The sequence below is a fragment of the Hibiscus syriacus genome, unplaced genomic scaffold (genome assembly GCF_006381635.1).
Source record: "Hibiscus syriacus cultivar Baekdansim isolate YM2019G1 unplaced genomic scaffold, ASM638163v2 tig00110370_pilon, whole genome shotgun sequence".
NCBI classification, from domain to species: Eukaryota; Viridiplantae; Streptophyta; class Magnoliopsida; order Malvales; family Malvaceae; genus Hibiscus; species Hibiscus syriacus.
In genome coordinates, this window is record NW_024062707.1 from 100,049 (window position 1) to 121,787 (window position 21,739).

Sequence of the window (21,739 nt, forward strand, 5' to 3'; positions counted from 1 at the left end):
CTTTAGTCAAGAAGGGGGTTTTTAATGAGGCCTGTAATTCTTATAAAAAAAATTATATGTTGGAGGAGGAAGGGTTTTAGCGAATTGTTGACAAATGAGCTGCTCAAACTGGGTGCACAGGAAAACTTGATGCCCCTCTCCAATACTTAACAGGGTGAAGGATGTGTAAAAAACGGGTCTAGTAAGATTATCTTCAATTACCAGGAAATCAGAACGTTAGAGTCTGCGATCCAGGATATGGAATTGAAACAACAAGGGTCTTCCTTGGTTTCAATGTTCTTGTTGAAGCAAAGAGAGATTTATGGAAGTTAGAAGGAAGAATCAATCTGGGTGCAAAAGTCTAGATTGAAATAGAGACTGGAGGGTGATAAGAACACAAGGTTTTTTCATAACAGTGCAACAATTAGAGGGAGGGTAAACTGCATTAAAGCCCTCAAAGTTGATGGGAAGTTATAGAAGATCCTAGGTCAGTTAAAGCTTAAGTGATGGAGTTCTTCAAGAGCTTGTATAAATAAAAAAACACCTGGAGGTAGAGGAATTAATCTGGATTTTCTTAGGCTCTCGGAAGGTCAGTGTTTAGCATTGAGAGAAGCCTTTTTCTGAAGAGGAAGTTTGGGAAGCTATTGTTCATTCGGATATCAACAAAGCTTCGGGTTCGGATGGTATGACTTAGGGTTTTTTAAGAAGTTCTGGAATATTTTGAAGGATGATATGATGCGATTTTTTTAGGGAATTCTATGTAGGAAGGAGTGAGATCCGGAGGTGAATTTTCCTTCATTTCTCTTATCCCAAAGAAGGCAAATCCGGAGGGGTTGGAAGAATTTAGGCCAATTAGCCTAGTGGGAGGTCTATATAAAGTTATTCTAAGGTCTTAGCTAGAAGGTTGAGTGTGTATTAATGATATTATGAGTCCGTCCCAATTTGCTTTTATTCCGGGGAGGAACATCTTGGACTGCTCTTTTATTGCAAATGAGCATTGATTTTTGAGAGAGAGGGCTGAAGGGAGAATTCAACTGTCACATCTTCAATTTGCGGATGATTATAATTTTCAGTAAACGCTCTATTCATGAGTTGAGGAATGTTAGAAGAGTGTTACTCATTTATGAGCTTCTGGTAGGGTTGAAGTTAAATCTAGGCAAAAGCATGATTTTTAGAGTAAATGTTGAAGATGGGGAGTTAGCTACTTGGGCAGACGTTATATTCTGCTCGGTAGGATATCTTCCATCGGAATATTTAGGACTGCCTTTGAGGTACAAGAGGAATTGGCTATGTGGGATCCTATAGTGGCGAGATTTCATGCTAAATTGAGTGGCTGGATAGCCAAATCGTTGTCGATAGCGGGAAGGGTGGTATTGGTCAAATCGATGCTTTGCTCTCTATCGATCTATTTTCTGTCTATGTTTCGAATTCCAGCTGCTGTGCTACTTAAACTTAATTCTATCATGGCTTCTTTTCTGTGGGGGGTTCGATGGACAAGGAAAAAATCCATTGGGTCAACTGGAAGTTGGTTACTAAACCAAAGAATTGGGGGGTCTAGGGGTCCCTAATCTAGCACTAATGAACCGAGCCTTACTAGGGAAATGGGTATGGAAGTTTACTTCTGAAAAAAAAGTCTTGGTGGAAGAGAGTAGTTTGTGTTGTTTACAATCTGGATCCGAATTCCATTATTTTGGGGAATTCGTGGTCAGCTCGTGCATCGTGGATTTGGAAAGGTGTGGTGAAAAACTTCTTCAACAGTGATGATTTTGGAGATTGTCTTAGAAGGAATATGCATTTGAAGGCTGGAAATGGGGAAGCTGTGGAGTTTTGGAATGATGTATGGTTGGGTGATGTTCCCTTGAAAATTTTGTTTCCTAGACTTTATGTTTTATCAAATAATAGAGTGGGCAAAGTGATGGAGTTTATGGTGAAGAATGCTTCGGGTTGGGTGTAAGACATCCAAATGAGAAGGAACTTGGCTGATTGGGAAATTGAACAGTGGCTGCAGTTGATCACTATGTTGAATAATACCTCCCTTTTTCCTGCTGAAGATGATTGTTGGATTTGGTTAGGGAATGGGGAAGGAACTTTCACAGCAAAGTCTTGTATAAACTCTTTCTTTGACCAAGGTCGTTTTGAGCATAATCATGTGAATTGGGAAAAGAATATTTGGACAGGTTTAGCTCCTCCAAGGGTGGAAATGTTTGTTTGGCAATTAGTGCAGCAAAGAGTACCGGTTAAAGAGGAGTTAGCTAAGAGAGGTGTTGCAGAGATTGTTGATCAGCTTTGTGTTTTGTGTGGTCGGGAGGTGGAATCAGTTTCCCATTTATTTCTGCATTGTAGGGTTGCGTGGGGTCTGTGGGCTTCCTTCTTGAAAATGTGGAATGTGTCGTTGGTGATTCCAAAGTGTACCATGGACTTTATAATTTTGGGGATGATTTTATGACTAACTCTTTGATTTGGAAATTCATTCCTAGGGCAGTTGTGGTCGGTCTTGAAATGTAGAAATGGGATTATCTTTCAGAAAGGAAGCTGGATTTGGTCAGATTATCCTTCATTGTTAGATTTAGAGTGGCTTCCTGGTTTAGTGCTCGTTTCAAGGATGTGAGCATTCCTTTAGATTCTCTTGTAGGTGATTTGAAACTTGCAGATTCGGCAGGTAGATCAGGAAAGGGTTGCTATCAATCAGCTTGCTGGGTTCCTCCACCGGATGGGTTTCTAAAGTTAAATGTTGATGGAGCGATGGTTTCGGGGTGGGAAAAAGGATATTGGTGGTCTGGTTCGGGATAGCAGTGGACTATTGCTACAGTGGTTCTCTGAATCAGTAGGGGTGGTCCTCCTATCTTGGCAGTTGTTGGCAATTAAAAGAGGGATTTGTCTTATGGAGGAGTTGGATTTTGTCCCAAATCAGAGATTTTATCGTGGAATCAGATCATCTAACGCTCTGAAGTGGATCCAGAATACGGGTTTAAGCCCCCTATGCATCTATCCTTGGTGAAGGATATAGTTCGAGTTGACCGGAAAAGATATTACATTTAGGCATATTTGAGGGCGGCAAACTGGGAAGCTGACAAACTAGCTAAAGATGGATAGGGTGATTTTTGGGTTATATGATCGTGCTGATTAGTAGGAATTGTATTTTCCTGTTTGTTAGGTGGTTTGTTTTTAAGTCTTATGTTCTTCAGTTGAAGTTTAGGAGTTTGTTCAGTCTTTGTAATTTGGCTCTTGTGAATAAAAGTTTCATGGCACTCTTTCCTCCTTCTTTGTTCCGTCATGTTACCTTCATAACATAGCAGGGCTTGAAGGAGGTTTTAATGAAGCCTACTTTCTATCAAAAAAAAAAAGTCTCATTCATTGTTGCTTTCAACTCGGGAATTTTCATCATTGGAGGCCACTGTTTCTTCATTTTGATACATATTTCAAGACTTACTTGTCTTGTAGGAAAGATCTACTATCAGATAAACTTCTAGAAGATGATAGTCCATTTCCAAAGCATGCGGTTCTTCAAATACTACGAGTATGCAAACAATCTTGGAGAATTGCCACAGTAAGAGTTCATTTGATGGCTTGGAGGTATGCTGAGATGGAGTCTGAAATTGTTTTTTAACCACAGTAACTTGCAAACTTATAAATTATTGGATGCTCTCTCTCTGTCTTCCATGTTGTTTCATCTAATACAACTGCCATTCTCCTTTCAGCATTTCAAGCTTCTACTTTTCATCCACTGATCCTGAAGTTCTTATAGCTACATTAAGACTCTTTCTGCTCTTGTTAAAATAAATCCATCTAAGGTCCATGGTAGTGGCAAGCTGATTGGATGGGGCTCGGTAAACAGCTATCTTCTGTCTCTTGCTCAGGGATGGGGGAGCAAGGAGGAGGGGTTGGGCTTGTAATCGTGTGTTTTGTCAAATGAGAGATCACAGGTGGAATGGATTACCTTGTTTCCGTCCGACATGGAAAATGATTGTGATAAGTCAAATCGGATTGGGTCTGACCTTTATTTTGAATTTCATGGGCTCAATACTCAAAGCAACGAAGAAAGCATTGGCAATTCAAGTTCTACAAGAGCCATACACATTCCAGATCTGCATTTGCAGGAGGAGGATGATCTGTTGATAACGAAGCAATGTATTGAGCAGTATAATGTACCACCTGAGCTCTGGTTTTCATTCTAACAAGAATTAGATGTGCATTCCTTTCGGTCGCCCAGGTATGCAGGCTGTACAGCAGGATTTGCCTTCTTGCTTTATTGTGCTTGTTAAGTCTAATGATGCTAATGATGAGCTGTCATCTTTTTTTGCAAATGAACCGGAGTATACAAATGAATTATCAAGATAGTGCGGTCAGAAGAAACTATTCCAGGAAATATTAGAACTCTTGCGATGCTTGCATTGGGTGCTCAGTTAGCTGCATATTCAAACATCTCATGACAGAGCACGGATTTTGAGTGGATCAAGTATTAGTTTTACTGCAGGGAATCGGATGATCCTCCTGAATGTGCTCTAGAAGGCAGTTTTGTCACTCAAAGGTTCCAGTGATCCGTCATCTCTCTCTTTTGTTGAGGCCCTTCTTCAGTTCTATCTGCTTCATAATAATTCTTCCTCAGCATCGGGAAGTAATATTAGAGGGTCAGGAATGGTTCCAACCTTTTTACCTCTCTTAGAGGATTCTGACCCCAATCATATGTGTCTTGTCTATTTGGCTGTAAAAGCTCTACAGAAGCTAATGGATTACAGTAGTTCAGCTGTAACATTGCTTAGAGAACTGGGTGGAGTGGAACTTTCAGCTCAGAGGCTACAGATAGAAGTGCACAGAGCTATTGGTATCTTGGTGGAAATGATAATTCTACAGTCTATGGTGAATGCTCTGGATACAGTGATCAGTTGTATTCACAAAGAGGCTTATCAAGGTACTTTTGAAGGCTCTGGTTCTGCTACATATGCTCCTGCAAACTCCACTAGACCGCAGAATCTTAATGAAAGTTCACTGCCTGATACATTGTCACTCATATTTGGGAGTGCAGATAAATTTGGAGGGGTATTTACTACTCAGCTGTGACTGTTATGAGTGAAAATTATCCATAAAGATCCCATGTCTTCCTGCACTGCTTGATTTGGGTCCGGATGCCTTTTGTTTTCAGTGTTATCAGGCATACTTCCATCTTCAAAGGCTATAACATGCGTCCCAAATGGCCTTGGTGCCGTATGTCTTAATGCCAAAGGCTTGGAGGCTGTGAAGTAAACTTCAGCATTGCGGTTCCTTGTTGATATCTTTACTAGCAAGAAGTATGTGCTGGCGATGAATGAAGCAATTGTTCTTTGGCTAATGCAGTTGAAGAGCTTTTTGCGCCATGCATCTTCATTGAGAAGCAGTGGTGTTGATATAATCATCGATATTGTAAATAAAATTGATTCCTTCGGGGACAGTAGTAGTTTCTCTGGATTATCATCTCTGGAGAAAGTTATGAGAGCACTGCAATGGAAACTGATTCTGAGACAAAGGAAATGAAGAAAACCGTTGCCTTGTCATGGCAGTGGATTCTGCAGCTGAACGAGTCAGTGATGAGCATTTCTTCAATTGTGCATTTTGCATCTTATGGTTTTGCTTCATAAACTATCGATAATTCTGAAACATGTCGCCTGTTTGTGGAGAATTCAGGAATTGAAGCTATATTGAAGCTTCTTTTAAGGCCCAGTATTGTAAAATCATCCGAGGGCATGTCTACTGCTTTACACAGCACCATGGTTTTTAAGGGGTTACTCAGCGTCACTCTGCTCCTCTAGCTCGTGCCTTCTGTTCTTCTCTTAGGGAAAAATTGAAGAAAGCTTTAACTGGATTTGGTTCTGCTTCAGGGTCCTTTTTACTGGATCCCAAGTTGATGCCCGAAGATGGAGTCTTTCTCCCCCTTTTCCTGGTTGAGTTCCTTCTATTTCTTGCTGCTTCCAAAGATAACCGTTGGGTTAGTGCTTGCTTGCTGAACTTGGAAATGGCAGTAAAGATGTTCTGGAAGACATTGGTTGTGTTCATCGTGAAATTTTGTGGCAGATTGCTCTCCTTGAATGCCAAGCTTCAACTGGACAATGATGGTGCTAGTGCTAGTTCTGCCGATCCTGATTCCAGCAACTGGAAACGAGTGCAAGTGATGCTTTTGAGCAAAGGTTGAACATCTTTAGACGGTTCCTTGATCCCTTATTAAGGAGAAGGACACCAGGATGGAGTGCTGAATCCCAGTTCTTTGACCTCCTAAACCTTTATCGTGACCTTGGCCGATCTGGTGGCATCATCAGAGATTGGTATCTAGGGTTCAAACATGCGCCTTGCAGCCAATCATTCACCCCAACAAATGCTTCTGAAACTGCCAACAAAAAAGGATCTTGACCATCTGAGATCTTATCACACCTCTTGCTGTGATATGATAAGTCCCTTTCCTTCCATATTACCCATTTATTTCAAGAGTGGGAAAAGTGATGTTACTTTCTCATCGTCGGTGATACTGTAATTCATCCCTGCATCAAAATCTGTTTCCTCTAGTTTTGCCTCTATTGCATTGGGTCACATGAACTTTGGAGGTCATTTAATTCTCCAGGTTCAGAAGCATCTGTGTCAACAAAGTGTCGCTACTTCGGTAAGGTTATGATTTCGTTGATGGTGTTCCAGGACAGGCCAGATTCTTGTAATGCTATTATATTAAACTGCTTATGGATATGTGGAGTTGTTCAATCGATTTTGATAACTTTCGAAGCTACCAGCCAATTTCTATTTGAAGTTAATAGGACACCAGCATTTCCAATGGATATGGATGATGGTAATGTAAAGCAGGATGAAAAGGAAGATGGAGAACCATAGTCACATGAATCGCGGTTAGGGATGGCAATGGGTCGGGTCGGGTTTTTGGGCCACCCGACCCGACCCGATAAGAAAGGATTTTTCACCTGTGACCCGACCTGATCCGACGAAATTAAGGTTTCACCCGACCCGACCCGACCCGAATATATGATTTAGAAACCTGACCCGACCCGAAATAATAATAAAAAAAATTTATTCAATGAAAACAGTGACTTAATTGAAAAAAAATTATATATGGAGGGACATTATTGTAATTATCCCTAAATATATAGGATAAAATTATATATATTTTTCGGATCGGGTCGGGTCGGATTTTTTTCACCCTAAACCCGACCCGACCCGAACAGTACATTTAAAAAAAACCCGACCCGACCCGAACCCGATTTTTTTTAAAAAAAATCCGACCCGATCGGGTCGGGTCGAAACCCGTCGGATTCGGGTTGAGTTGCCATCCCTAATCGCGGTACGCTCCGGTACAGGAACGTGGAACGGGATCGCAATTCGTTAGGTCTCTAAAATTTGGTATGAGGAGGGGTATCATTTCGGATCGTTCTAGTACGATGTACCATATAAATTGATACGATGTATCAGTTTCTTAGGTTGCTATTTTTCTACCTTAAATTTTATAAGTAACTTTAAGACTTCAAATATCTTAGAGTAATTTCAATACTATAGATTTCATTCAGTAACTTAAATACTTCAAAGTTGAAGGACTAAATTTATAAAATTAAAAGACTAAATTTATAATTAAATCAATATCTTAAACAGTAAAAATACAACAGTAAAAAGAATTGGTCTTTACTTGGGTTTCCGAAATATTAACTTTACTTTTTTTTTTCTCACACTTCAACGCTTCCTCATCTTCTTTTCTTTTCCTTCTCTAAAATGCTAATCCATCTTTCTTTCTTTTCCTTTATCAAATTACCTATTAAAAAAATATGTCGACTCCACCGTCGATCGGCAAGATCAACCTATCCACCGTCTTCATTACCGCCCCTTCTCCTACTTAATACTTACCCCTATATTTGTTTCTTTGTTTTGTGATGGGCTTTTGTTTCCTTTGCTTCTGCTGTGAGGATTTTTGTTTTCTTTGGTTTGTTGTGGTGGGTTTCTTCTTTCTTTGGTTTGCTTTCATGGGATTTATGCTTCCATTATTTTCACTATGGGTTTTTGGTACACTAATTTCATCTGCTTGTGCAACCACTTGGAAGTGGAGATGTTCCTTTCCCAAGGGATGCTGAAACTTTTGTGAAGGTGCTTCAATCTATGGTGCTCAAGGCTGTGCTTCCTATAATCCACAGTTTACTGATTGCAGTTATGATTTCATCACTAAAGTTATTTCTATTATTAGGCACATTTACTCTGGTGTTGAAGTGAAAGATGTTCCCAGCAGCAATAGTGCTCATATTATGGGCCCCCCTCCTAATGAAACCACCATAGCAACAATTGTAGAGATGGGATTTTCCAGGTCTAGGGCAGAAGAAGCTCTGAGGCAAGTTGGATCTAATAGTGTGGAATTGGCAATGGAGTGGTTATTCTCCCATCCAGAGGAAACCCAGGAGGATGATGAACTTGCTCGTGCACTTGCCATATCTCTTGGGAACTCTGAAACTGACACAAATGTAGATGTTATAAATGACAGTAGTCAGGAACTTGAAGAAGAGATGGTCCAGCTTCCTCCTTTTGAGGAGTTGTTGTCAACATGTACAAAGCTGCTTCAGATGAAGGAACCTCTAGCTTTCCCAGTTAGAGATCTCCTTGTATTAATATGCTCCAAAAATGATGGTCGATATAGGTCCAGAGTCATTTCTTTCATTCTTGACCAAGTGAGAAATTCTAGTTCTGCTTCTGAAAACAGAAACAATTCTCTGCTCTCTGCCCTTTTCCTTGTTCTTGCATTAATTCTTTACGTGGATGTGGGGTCACGGGAAATTGCCGCGAAGGCGGGACTGATAAAACTGGTAACTGATTTACTCTCTGAGTGGGACTCTGGTTCGGTAGACAAGGAGAAGCGTCAAGCTCCGAAGTGGGTAACTACTGCTTTCCTTGCTCTTGACAGGCTACTTCAGGTGGATAAAAAATTGAATACTGAAATTGTTGAGCAGTTGAAAAGGGACAATGTTAGTTGTCTGCAGACATCTGTTAGTATTGATGAGGATAAGAAAAGTAAGTTGCATTCTTCATTTGGATCTGCAAGACATATCGATCTTCATGAGCAGAAGTGACTGATAGAGATTGCTTGTAGTTGTATTAGGAGCCAGTTTCCATCAGAAACAATGCATGCTGTCCTACAGCAATGTGCTACTCTTACTAGAACCCATTCTATAGCCGTTTATTTTCTTGATGGTGGGGGTGTAAGTTCACTTCTTTCATTGCCAACTAGTAGTCTTTTTCCTGGGTTTGATAATGTAGCTGCTACCATCAGGGCCGGCCCTGAGCCCAGGCGAGGGGGGCGACCGCCTAGGGCCCAGGTTTGAAGGGGGCCCATTTTTCTCAAATATTTTTAACTTCTCAGAGCACAAAATCACGAATCTAGGAAAAGCAGGGGCCCATTCTTCTCAACAATCTATCTTGTTTTCTATATTCTAACCCCAAATTGAAACTTTCAATCCCTAACAGGCTAACACCACGACTATCAATCTGTGCGTTGGTGCTTTTGTATTCAACCCACCTCAAGTTTATTGTCAATAGAGACCTGAATCCATCGTACTTGAATGATTTTGAGCATTCAGGGTTGCTTCTCAGTTCTCATGTTCTTCTGCTTAGATTCCATCGCTTTGCTTTCGGAGAAAACGAGGTTAGTCATGGTGTTTTAATCAGTTCGTAGACTTTCTTTGTTATTTGATAATGATTTTTATGTTTTTTTTGTGTGTGTAAAAATATGAATGAAATGGAAAGAAGAAGAAGAGGGGAGAGGATCAATCATCAATGGACTTTTGCCTTTGATTTTGTTTACTTTGGAATAACCGACACACAAGATTCCTTTTTGTTGAACATTATGTGAAAGCATAGAAAACCTGCTTTTAATTTTGAGAATCAAACATGACCGTGGACATTAATCAAGACAATAATTAAAGAAATTGCTTTTAGGAACAAATCTTTCTCTTGGTCTCACTTTTTGTTTTATGAATAGTTTAACAGTGCATGTAATGAAGTTGCTGCCAAGTCACTTTTGTTTGCCCTCACTTTGCAGTTCCAACCCTTTTTTTCAGGAAAACACATGGAAAATAGCATTTTTTCTTTTTGCTTGATCAAAAAAATCTTGAACCTCCATTAAACTGATATAATCATGCTTTTGACAGAACATGTGTGAACTAGGTGGTCTCTGCCCTTGTTTACTTTACAAACAATAATAACTTTTTCATGGGATATTTCATAATGAACTAATCCAAAATGTATCTTAGTTTGGCAACAATGTGTTTTTGAAAGGTATAGAGCCGTAGGGGCAGGAGGGAGGAAGTTATAAAGGTTTTATAATCCTAGATTAATGCTTCAAAAATTCAATTCCATCCCCATGCCTAATAATTAATAAACAACTGAATAATGAAATAACTAATAGCTTAATAGCTCCGCATCCTCCAAATGTGGGTAACAGTGTGATACATGTTATTTAAAAGCCCTTAATTTATTGTATCCGCTCACTTGCTCTCTTTACTTTCTCATTTCTAGTCCAATTCGCTCTCATTTCCAGGCTTTATTTAAAAGCTCTTAATTTTATGTCAGACTCTATTTGATAAGAGATTTTATGTATCCACTCACTTGCTCTCTTAATGATGTTTTTATTTTGGTGTTCATGTTATAACTATTAATATTTATGTCAACAGTGTCAATTATCAAATTAGGAATTTGGGATTTTATCTTACTCCAATGGGTTACATTCTAATTGAAGAATCCAGGTGCAATGTTCTTTCTTATACTTTTTTTATAGGAATCTTATACTTATTATTAGAATTTGTTTGTGTTTGACTCTTTGATGAGATGTTGCCTAAAAAACATTTGTCTGGAAGTGAAAAAAGAAAAAAAAAGGAAGCTAGAGGAGGAGTTAAAGAAGTCACAAAAAGGTGCTCTTGACAAATTTGTGTTTAAAAAGGATGATTCTCATGAAACTTTGAATCAATCAACTGAAAATTTGCATACCGAAAATCCTGAAAATGTGAATGATGAAGTGAATGATCCAATTGACTTTAATGATGTGCCAATTGATGAAAATGTTGAAAATTTAGGCATTGGTGAAGAAACACTTCCTCATTGAATATATATGATCTATAAATTGGGAGAATCTTGACAATAATACGAGGGATATATTAGTTGAAAAAGGGCCCATAAGAGAAATGGATCTTGAATTTCCTGTTGATAAATATATAGACATTTCTCATATGCATGTTATTCTAGAAAGTTGAGCAATGGTGAGACTAGTGATAGAAATGGTTAGTTTTTCCAAAAATGTTGACAAAGTATATTGTTTTTGTTGCAAGTTGTTCAAATCGATTAGTAATGTAAGTTTGTTAGCAATGATGGCTTAAGTGATTGGAAACATATTAGCCAAAGGCTTAAACAACATGAAAATAGTGTTGAACATATGACTAATATGAATATTTGGAATGAATTGAGAGTAAGATTGGATAAAAATCAAACAATCGATAAAAATTTGCAAAAAGAGATTATGAAAGAGAAAGAACGTTGGAGACAAGTGTTACAAAGAATATTCTCAGTTGTGAAATGTCTGCTAAACTAATCTTGCATTTCGAGGATCTAATGAAAAACTATCAAGATAACAATGGTAATTTTCTGGGATTGATTGAAATGATTACAGAGTTTGATGTCATTATGCAAGATCTGTTAGACGCATTCAGGATCGTGAAATTCATTATCATTATCTTGGACATAAAATTCAAATGAGTTCATTTCCCTTTTGTCTCAAAGTGTGAGAAATTCTATCATAAGATCATTAAAGAGGCTAAATACTTTTCCATAATTCTTGATTGTACGCCTGATGTGAGCCATCAAACAAATGACCCTCATAGTTCGATGTGTTAATATATTAAATAACAAAGTTAAATTGAGGAGTTTTTTTTGGAGTTTCTAAAAGTGGATGATACATCTGGATTAGGACTCTTTAATGAACTACAAAATGTTTTGAAGTCTCTTGATCTTAATGTTGATGATGTGAGGGGACAAGGTTATGATAACGGTTCTAATATGAAAGGAAAGCACCAAGGTGTTCAAAAAGATTTCTTGAAATTAATCCAAAAGCATTATACATGTCTTGTGCTTGTCATAGTCTAAATCTCACTCTTGGTGATATGGCACATTCTTGTGTTAAAGCTATTTCTTTTTTGGAGTTGTTCAACGCATATAGCATTGTTTTCGGGTTCTACAAAGAGATGGAAATTTTACTTGATATGTTCCTGAATTAACTGTGAAATATTTATCAAATACTCGATGGGAGAGTCGAATTAAAAGTGTCAAAGCTATTAGATTTCAATGTCCCCAAATAAGATGGCTTTGTGTGAGTTATATGAATCTTGTGAAAATGATGCAAAGTCAAAAGTGAAGCTGAAAGTTTGGTGAATGCACTCTCAAGTTTTGAGTTTTTGCTTGGTGTTGTGATTTGGTATGACATTTATTTTCTGTTAATATGGTAAGCAAGAAATTACAATCTAAGTCTATGTGCATTGATACTACCATAAGGCAATTAGAAGGTGTGATGTTCTACTTTGAAAATATAGAGATGAAGGCTTTACAACTAGTATGAATGTAGCTAAAAGTCTTGCTCTTGAATGGATGTGGAGCCTATCTTTCACACAAAACGTTGTGTGATTAGGAAGAAATTTTTGGAGAGAAATAATGAGGATAACGAAGTTGAATCGCCTGAAGAGTCATTTAGAGTCAATTATTTTTGGTTGTGGTAGATATGGCAATACTTCTTTGAAGAATAGATTTGAGAATTGAAGACATTTGAAAGTATTTTTGGATTTTTATATGATTCAAATAAGTTAAAGTCATTAGATGATAATGAGTTGAAAGAATGTTGTGTTCATTTTCATTCTACCTTTTCTCATGGCAATTCATCGGATGTTGACTTAGATGATCTTTTCTCTGAATTGAAGTCTTACAAATGACTTTGCCGACGAATTGTTATCCGCCATTGAAATTCTTAAGTTTGTCAAATTTGCAGATTGTTATCCGAATGCTTCAATTGCTTATAGGATTTTATTAACTGTGCCTGTGACTGTAGCTTCAGCGAAAGAAGTTTCTCAAAGCTTAAATTAATAAAACGTACTTGAGGTCATCAATGTCACAAGAAAGGTTGAATGGTTTAGCAATATTAGCTATTGAGAAGGAGATGATAGGAAACATTGATGTTGATGTTATTATCAATGACTTTGCATCTCAAAATGCTAGAAGAACCCGTTTCTTATGAGAATTTGTGTATGTTGTTTTGTAGGTGAGACGTCAATTTTTGATTGAGAGAAACGATTCTAAGAGATGATTGAAGATATAATAGGAGTAAATTGAGTGAAAAATTGTTATGTCTCTTTATATTTGGTAAAATAATGTTGGTTAATGTAATAGAATCTACTCGTATATTTTTTAATAAAAAAATTTGTTTGGCGTTTACCGAAATTTATTCTTGAATTTTAAATTATTTTTTTAAGGGCCATTTTCTCTTATTTTGCCTAGGGCCCTTAAAATATCAAGACCGGCCCTGGCTACCATTATCCATCATGTCCTTGAAGATCCTCAAACCTTGCAGCAGGCAATGGAAGCTGAAATAAAGCAGTCTTTTGACTATGGCTAACAGGCATTCTAATGGAAGGATCAGTCCGCGTAATTTCCTTGTCAATTTAAGTTCTGTCGTTTCACGTGATCCAGTTGTATTTATGCAGTCTGTTAAGTCTGTCTGTCAAATTGAGATGGTTGTCCAGGGATTGGGCATGATTCAAATTCTAATGTCTGTTAGATGCACTTCTGAAAGCTCGGTAATGTGATTGAGCTTCTTTTGGATTCGGTTAGTGCATTTGTACCTCCCTTGACAGATGATGTCAGAATAGAGGTGTCTGTTGATGCACCATCATCAACTGATATGGAAATTGATGTTGCTTCCAGCAAGGGTAAAGGAAAGGCCATTGCAACCGTGTCCAAGGAGAATGAAGCCTCTGGTCAAGATGCTTCTGCGGCACTTGCAAAGATGGTCTTCATCATGAAACTTTTGTCCAAGTTTCTGTTAATGTACACTTCATTTGTTCATGTTCTGCTCCGGAAAGATAGTGAAATTAGTAGCTGCAGGGTCCCTCATCAAAGGAGCTCAGCTTGTTTATCCACTTGTGGAATATTTCACCACTTCCTTCACAATTTTATTCCTTGTTCCTGGAGTTCAAAGAAGGAAAGCAAAACTGATGGTGACTGGAGGCATAAACTAGCAGTCAGGACCAGTCAATTTCTGGTTGCCTCTTGTGTGCGTTCTGCAGAGGCCAGGAAGAGGGTGTTTACTGAGATTAATTGTATTTTCAATGACTTTGTTGATTCGGGTGAAGGTTTCAAACCTCCAAGTAGTGATATGCAGACTTTGTTGATCTGTTGAATGATATACTAGTTGCTCGTGCACCAACTAGCTCATGCATCTCAGCAGAAGCTCCTGCCACTTTTATAGATGTTGGTTTGGTTGCATCATTAACACGGATGCTTGAAGTGTTGGATTTGGATCATGCTGAGTCGCCTAAAGTTGTAACGGGACTCATCAAAGCTTTGGAACTTATAACCAAGGAGTATGTCCATTCTGCTGATTCTTCTGCTATCAAAGGTGAGAATTCTGTCAAACCTGCTGATCACAATCAGTCTGGGAGAGCAGATGATGTTGCTGATGCATCACAGTTCACGGAATTGGCATCTCAGTCTAATCGCGATGCTGTTGCAGCTGGGTATGTTGAATCATTCAATACTGTCCAAAATTATGGTGGGTCTGAAGCTGTTACAGATGATATGGAACATGACCAAGATCTTGATGGAAGTTTTGCTCCTGCTACTGAAGATGATATATGCAAGAAACTTCTGAGGATGGAAGGGGTCTTGGAAACGGTGTAGACAATCTGGGCATTCATTTTGAAATCCAGCCCCATGAGCAAGAAAACTTGATGATGAAGAGGCTGAGGATATGTCAGGAGATGAGGGGGATGGAGTGGATGAAGATGACGATGACAAAGATAAGGACCAAAATGATTTGGAGGAAGATAATGTACATCACCTCTCTCATCCTGACACAGATCAAGATGATCATGAGATTGATGATGATGAATTTGATGATGAAGTATTGGATGATGATGATGAGGGTGGAGTTATTCCAAGGTTAGATGAGGTATGAATGGGGTGGATATGTTTGATCATGTTGATGTTTTGGCAGAGACCACAGTTTTGCCAATGAAATCTTCATGTAATGCCAGTTGAAGTTTTTGGTTCTAGACGACATGAACGTACAACATCTATTTACAGTCCTTTGGGGCGCAGTGGTGAGAATTCAGGCTCTTCAACACATCCTCTTTTAGTGGGACCTTCATCACTGCTCTCAGCCTCCACAAGGCAGTCAGGTTTTTACTTTCTGTATTTTAATATGTACTTTTGGTAATTTACAGTTGAATGCTCATTAATTTTGTAGTTCTACATTGATCTCCATTTTAATCACCCTCCACCTCTCTGTTTTGGTCTTCTCCAGAAAATGCCCCTGATATTATTCTTTCTAGAGAAACTCAGACAACACCTCATCACGGCTGGATACTATTTTCCGATCTTTAAGGAATGGGGTCACAGCCATCGTTTGAACTTGTGGGTTGATGAGAGCCAACAAAGCAGTGGGTCCAGTGCAGCCACTGTACCACAAGGCCTTGAAGAGCTGCTTGTTTCCCAACTCAGGCGGCGTGTACCTGAGAAATTTCTAATCACAACACATCAACAATGGAACCTCAGACTCATGGTGAAGGTAGTCAGTTACAGGGATCAGGGCCTGATGAAAGACCTGACATTCCTGTAGTGAACAATGAAAATAATGAAAATGTTAATATGCCTCCATGTTCTGCAGCAGTTGATAGCTCTCTCAATGCTGATGGGAGACCTGCAGTTACTGCCTCTCTGCAAGGAACAGATGCATCAAGAATACATCCACAATCTGTTGAAATGCAATTTGAGCAGAATGATGCAGCTGTTCGTGTTATTGAAGCAGTGAGCCAAGATAGTAGTGGTAGTGGGGCTACTTTAGGGGAAAGCCTTCGTAGCCTTGATGTTGAGATTGGAAGTGCAGATGGCCATGATGATGGTGGAGAAAGGCAAGGTCTGACAGAATCGTTGATCCACAAGCTGCGCGTTCAAGAAGGACAAATCTGACTTTTGGGAATTCACTGCTGTTGGTGGGAGGGATGTACCTCTTCATAGTGTTACTGAGGTTTCAGAGAATTCTAGCCGAGAAGCAGATCAGGATAGTACAGCTGAGAGCAGCAGATGAATAGTGATGGTGGTTCTGGATCAATTGATCCTGCAGTTTTGGATGCTCTTCCGGAGGAGTTGCGTACTGAAGTTCTTTCAGCTCAGCAGGGTCCAGTGGCACAGCCTTCAAATGCTGAACAACAAAATTCTGGGGATTGATCCAGAATTTCTTGCTGCCCTTCCCCCTGACATCCGAGCTGAAGTTCTTGCACAACAGCAAGCACAAAGGCTTCATCAATCTCAAGAACTTGAAGGTCAACCAGTTGAAATGGACACGGTCTCAATAATCGCAACATTCCTTCTGATTTACGGGAAGAGGTATAAAGCTGTTATATTGTGGTTAAATTTTCAGTGTAAGTTGAAGATGTCTAGTCATTTTCCTTTTGTTATTTTTTATCCTCAGTTTCTATTAACATCTTCGGATGCTATTCTTGCTAATCTCACACCAGCCCTTGTGGCGGAGGCAAACATGTTGCGTGAGAGATTTGCACATCGGTATCATAATCATAACTTGTTTGGGATGTACCCTAGGAGTCACAGAGGTGAATCTTCTAGGAGAGGCGAAGGTATTGGATCCAGCTTCAACAGGATGGGGGGAAGTATTGTGTCACGCAGATCTGTTTCTGCTAAGCTAATTTAAGCTGAAGGCACCCCTTTAATTGGCCCAGAAGCTCTTCAAGCAATGGTTCGGTTACTTCGCATGGTGCAGGTGCTCTCAGATAATTTTTCCTTTTGATGTTTATCTTTGATTTGATTTATACACTAACGTCTTTGATCTTGCAGCCACTATATAAAGGTTCATTGCAGAAGCTTCTCTTGAATTTATGTGCCCATAATGAAACCAGAACAGAGCTAGTTAAATTATTGATGGACATGTTGACGCTGATACAAGAAAGGCTGTCAATTATTCAAATGCATTTGAACCACCGTACAGGCTTTTGGTTGCCAGAATAATGTGATGTATTCTCGTCCTCAGCATTTCGATGGTGAGATATTCTGTACACATGATTCAAGTTCATGATCCGTAGTGACTCAATGTGGATGCCATCATAACATTTCATTTTTTCTCATCCCTTTCTTAGATGATTTATCTTTTTCTGGGTGGATCTTCTTATTCTTACCGAGTTTACTCTCTGGAGAAGATTTTAGGTTTTGTTCGTGATTTAATCTGTAGTATTTGGGTTCTGAGCGATTTATTTTATCATGTACTTTTCCCTTTGTAGGAGTTCCTCCTTTGGTGTCTAGGCGAGTTCTTGAAACTCTCACTTACTTGACTCGAAATCATCCATATGTTGCTAAGATCTTACTTCAACTTAGATTGCCACTTCCTACCGTAAAAGAGTTAAGAAATTATGATCAGTCACGTGGAAAAGCTTTGATGATCGAGCAGCAGGAGGAAAGAAACTTTTCCATAGCATTGCTTGTGAGCCTTCTCCATCAACCCCTGTACTTGAGAAGTATAGCGCATCTTGAGCAGGTGATAAGTAGTAAGCTTAATAAAGATTTTACATCCGTGTGTTCATTATTTGCTCATTTATAATTTTGCTCCAGTTGCTTAACCTGTTGGATGTCATCATTGACCATGCGGAAAGGAAGCCTCTTTCATCTGAGAAATTGAAGGCATCATCCACTGAACAAACACCTGCTTTGCAAATTTCAACGTCTGATGCTGAGAATCCTGATGCTCCTGTGGTTGCTGAATCACTTTTAAAGACTGTTGATTCCTCGACACCCTCATCAACATCTGGTGCAAGTAATGAATGTGATGCACAGAGTGCACTGAACAATCTCCCACAAGCAGAGCTCCGGGTTTTATGTTCATTGCTTGCACGGGAAGGGTAAACTATATATGTCTAATTTATGCCATATATTTTGACAGTAGACACCCCCAACAAACTCCACCTGCCAACCCACCACCCAAACACACACGCCCTCACAAGAAAAAAATTACAATGTAGAGAATGTCTGGGTGTGGCAGTTAGCACCCTTTGTCAGATATTTCTTTTTCTTTGTTAAATTTTTAATATGATTATGCACTTTCCATTTGCTTGGGCTCATGTTATGTTTCCTACCCAGGTTGTCAGATAATGCATATAGTCTGGTGGCAGAGGTAATGAAAAAGCTGGTTGCTATTGCTCCAAGCCATTGTCGTCTTTTTATTTCTGAGCTAGCAGATGCTGTTCAAAATTTGATTAAATCTGCCATGGATGAGTTAAAGATGTTCAGTGAAACAGTGAAAGCTCTACTCAGCACAACATCTTCTGATGGAGCTGCAATTTTAAGGGTTTTACAGGCACTAAGTACCCTTGTTACCTCAATAACTGAGAAAGAGAAGGATCTGCAGCTGCTTCCTGAAACAGAGCGTTCTTCTGCTCTTTCTCAGGTGTGGGACATTAATACAGCTTTAGAACCTTTGTAGATAGAGTGAGCACTTGCATAAGTAAAATTGAGACCTATTCAGATTCTGTACCAGGTTTATTAGCTCCATCCAGGACTTCCACATCAAGACAATCTGGTTTAACACCACCCTTACTTGCAGGCACTCAGAACATCTTACCATATATAGAATCTTTTTTTGTGATGTGCGAGAAATTACATCCTGCACAACCAGGTTCTGTCAATGCTTTTGGCATGGCTGTACTTTCTGTTGTTGAGGATTCGGCACTCCATCTTCTGGCGTGCAGAAAACTACTGCTTCTGTCTCAAAATTTGATGAGAAGCATTCTGCCTTTGTGAAGTTCTCAGAGAGGCATAGGAAGTTGTTAAATGCTTTCATCCGCCAGAATCCTGGGCTCCTTGAGAAGTCATTTTCACTCGTGCTGAAGGTTCCGCGCTTTGTTGATTTTGATAATAAACGTGCCCACTTCAGTTCCAAAATAAAGCATCAACAACATGATCATCATCACAGTCCTCTAAGGATATCAGTCAGAAGAGCTTACATACTTGAGGATTCATATAACCAACTGCGGATGCGGTCAACTCAAGATTTGAAGGGGAGGTTGACCGTTCACTTCCAAGGAGAAGAAGGTATTGATGCTGGCGGGCTTACAAGGGAATGGTACTAGCTGTTATCCAGGGTCATATTTGACAAAGGAGCATTGCTTTTCACGACAGTGGGCAACGAATCAACATTCCAGCCTAATTCAGTCTACCAAACTGAACATCTTTCTTACTTCAAATTTGTTGGACGAGTTGTTAGTATCTTCTCTAGTTTCCTATTGGATTGACACACTTTTTTCCTTTTAACTTTTTATTCATTTGTTACTGAAATTTTCCAGGTTGGCAAATCACTTTTTGATGGGCAACTCTTGGATGTCCACTTTACCCGTTCTTTCTACAAGCATATCTTGGGGACCAAAGTTACGTATCATGACATTGAAGCAATTGATCCTGATTACTTCAAAAACCTGACGTGGATGCTTGAGGTGTGTCATATGTCAGATTCCCGCATTTCCCCCCTTTTTCTTAAGTGCAGATGGAGCAATTGAGTTATTTGGTTTCCTGGCATTTAGCTTTCATGGTTTATTTGAGAGTATTGTTTAGCAACTTCTCTTCCCTCAACTTTTTTCAATTTTGTTTTCAGAATGATATTGTGATGTCCTGGATCTTACATTTAGCATTGATGCTGATGAGGAGAAGCTAATATATATGAAAGGACACTGGTATTGTTTTTCATTGATTCTATCATGAAGCCCATTGTGGCAAAACTATTTTCTCAGTTATAAATCCATCTTTACCAAATACGATGCAGGTGACTGACTATGAATTGATTCTGGTGGTCGGAATATTAAAGTTACTGAGGAGAATAAACACCGATACGTTGATTAAGTTGCGGAGCATCGTTTGACCACTGCTATTCGTCCTCAAATAAATGTATTTTTGGAAGGATTCAATGAATTAATTCCTAGGGAATTAATATCCATTTTAATGACAAGGAACTGGAGTTACTGATAAGTGGTCTTCCAGAAATAGATTGTAAGCCATTAAATTTAATGTTAGAATACTTTATTTTGCCACTATCTTCTGAATATGACCTGATTTGCGGTTTATCTTTCCTAGTGGATGATATGAGGGCAAATACTGAGTACTCCGGTTATATTGCTGCATCACCTGTTATACAGTGGTTCTGGGAGGTGGTTCAAGGGTTCAGTAAGGAGGATAAAGCTAGACTTCTACAATTTGTGACTGGAACCTCAAAGGTAACATGACACCTGAAATTGTCGATAATACTATTTGTAATGTGATATTGAAAGTTATTTACTGTATTTCAATCTAAAGTTAGACTATTTAATGTTTGAATTAGGATTAAGATATTGAAATCATAACTGTTTATTTCTTTAGAGTATGTGGACATATGCCAGGGGTCTAATAGTAGTTTAGAAGATAATTTTTTTTTTCATAACCGGTCTCTAATGTTAATTCTCGATTTGTAATTTCACAGGTGCCTTTAGAAGGTTTTAGTGCACTTCAAGGTATTCAGGTTCCCAGAAGTTTCAGATTCACAAAGCATATGGTAGCCCTGACCACTTACCTTCTGCTCACACCTGGTAATCAGTCCCGTCATCTGTATGCTATTTGTCCGATATGTACTTCGCCTGGACAATATATGTGCTACTCCATGTCTTCCTTCTTTTGGGTTTTCTGCTTTTTCTTGGTTAACAAGAAGCGTTTCAGTTAATCGTGCTAGTTAATGATTTCTCTTTCAGGTTTTGTGCCCGTTATTTGCAATTTGCATTGAGTTACTTGTAGACCTTTGTTTGTTAATAGGAAGCATTTCTTTGTGATTAATGCAGTTTCAATCAATTGGATTTACCCGAGTATCCATCGAAGGAACATCTGGAAGAGAGATTGTTACTCGCAATTCATGAAGCCAATGAAGGGTTCGGATTTGGTTAAGATTTGGAGCGTAATCATAGATTGGGTGCGATCAGGGACTTGTAATGGGGACGGACTTGAACCGACATGTGAAGTGGTTACATGTCTATAGACTCTGTACAGTCGCATATTGACATTGGAATGGCTCTGGCAGTTTTTAAATTGCCATTATTTTCCCCTCTTTCTTCCAGGTTTTGCCTTTCCTTTGTTAAAAATAAAACGAAGCTCTCTCTGTGGGGTAGTTCTAATTTGCTAAAATATTTGGAAATTTTAATATTGGAAAAATTATCTTATATGAAATTATTGACCTCCCTAATTGAAAGTACATAAAAATATCAAATTCTGGACTTTTCTTCTTGGATAATTGAGGAAAATCGTAGACTTAAAATTGAGTTATCGATTTCACTGATTTTTATTTACAAATAAAATATTTTAGTTATACATTAATATTAAATACGACAAAAATATTATTCTTAATTTGACCGAATGAAATTCTAACAGTAAATTAAGAAGTTAAAATCTAAATTGAAATATTGATTCAACTGTTTTTTATTTTTCTTTTAAA

General features: G+C 38.7%; 1 pseudogene; it reads left to right on the forward strand.

Annotated features, from left to right (window-relative positions):
- The first annotated feature begins 1,942 nt into the window (after positions 1 to 1,942).
- Positions 1,943 to 21,381, forward strand: LOC120121328 (annotated as a pseudogene).
- Positions 21,382 to 21,739: the final 358 nt, after the last annotated feature.